We start from the raw sequence: 1748 nt of genomic DNA, 5'->3' as shown, positions 1-1748 counted from the left end.
GGGCCTCCTCGGCGCCCCCCGCGCCCTCGCCTGCCGCCTCGTCCGAGGCGGCCTCGTCCGCGATCACACCCGCGGCGGCTTCGCTGGCGGCCTCGCCCGCGGCATCGGAGGTGGCGGGCTCTTCTTCGTCTTCGCCCGTCGCCAACCCGGACTCGCTGCCCCGCCCGATGACTCGCTCTCGGGCTGGCACCTTCCGCCCGAGTACGCGGTACACCAGCGATGAGTATCTTCTCGCTGCTTTCGTCTCCGAGTCGTCCCCTCTCCCATCGTCAGCTCGAGCCGCCCTTCGGGATCTTCATTGGCTCGCTGCGATGCAGGAAGAGTTCGACGCGCTCCAACGGAACCGCACCTGGCAGCTTGTCCCTCGGCCGCCTCGTGCCAACATCATCACGGGCAAGTGGGTTTTTCGGCACAAGACTCGTCCGGATGGCACTCTCGAGCGCTACAAAGCTTGTTGGGTGGTTCGAGGCTTTCCGCGACGTGCGGGCGTGGACTTCACCGACACTTTTGCCCCGGTTGTTAAACCGGACACGATCTGCACCGTGCTCCAGCTAGCCGTCTCCCGAGCTTGGCCTGTGCATCAGTTGGATGTATCCAACGCCTTCTTGCACGACCACCTCATTGAGCAGGTGTTCTGTGAGCAGCCCACCGGCTTCGTCAACGCCACACATCCAGACCATGTGTGCTTGCTCTCCCGTTCCCTTTACGGGTTGAAGCAGGCGCCTCGGGCCTGGTACCAGCGCATCGCTGCATTCCTGCAGACGCTCAGATTTACATTGACTCGCTCCGATGCGTCCCTCTTCGTGTACCATCACGGGGTTGACACGGCCTACTTGTTGCTCTACGTCGACGACATCATCCTGACGGCATCCACTGTCGCGCTCCTCCAGCGGCTCACTGCTCGTCTTCGCGATGAGTTTGTCCTGAAGGACTTGGGGCCCCTCCACTACTTCCTTGGCATTGAGGTGGTTCGATGGCCAGATGGGTTCTTTCTGCACCAGCAGCGTTACGCCCATGAGCTTCTCGATCGAGCCGGCATGCTTAACTGCAAGCCCGCTCCCACACCTGTCGACACCAAGGCCAAGGTTTCCGCTCTGGAGGGTTCTCCCGCATCCGGCGCGGCCTTCTATCGCTCCATTGTGGGTGCTTTGCAGTACCTCACTCTGACGTGTCCCGACTTGCAGTATGCCGTTTAGCAGGTCTGTCTTCACATGCATGCTCCGCGTGACTCCCACTAGACCTTGGTGAAGCGTATCCTCTGTTACATACGCGGCACCCCGTCCATGGGACTTACACTGACGGCCTCCGCCTCCACCGACCTCGTCGCCTACTCTGATGCGGACTGGGCTGGCTGCCCGGACACACGGCGCTCCACTTCGGGGTACTGTGTCTACCTTGGGCCGTCTCTGATCTCTTGGTCCTCCAAGCGACAGCCCACCGTCTCCCGCTCGAGTGACGAGGCAGAGTATCGGGCAGTGGCTAACGCCATTGCCGAATGCTCTTGGCTTCGTCAGCTGCTCCAGGAGTTGCTTTGTGATGTTCACAAGGCCACGCTCGTCTACTGCGACAACCTCTCCGCCGTGTACCTCTCCGCCAACCCGGTCCACCATCGACGAACGAAGCATATTGAGCTCGACATACACTTTGTTCGTGAGCAGGTGGCCCTTGGGCGCATCCGGGTCCTTCACGTCCCGACGGCGCAATAGTTTGCCGATGTCATGACAAAAGGACTGCCTACTTCTGTTTTC

Source organism: Triticum aestivum, chromosome 2D (genome assembly GCF_018294505.1).
Source record: "Triticum aestivum cultivar Chinese Spring chromosome 2D, IWGSC CS RefSeq v2.1, whole genome shotgun sequence".
Classification (NCBI taxonomy): Eukaryota; Viridiplantae; Streptophyta; class Magnoliopsida; order Poales; family Poaceae; genus Triticum; species Triticum aestivum.
Note: the sequence above shows the minus strand (reverse complement) of the source record.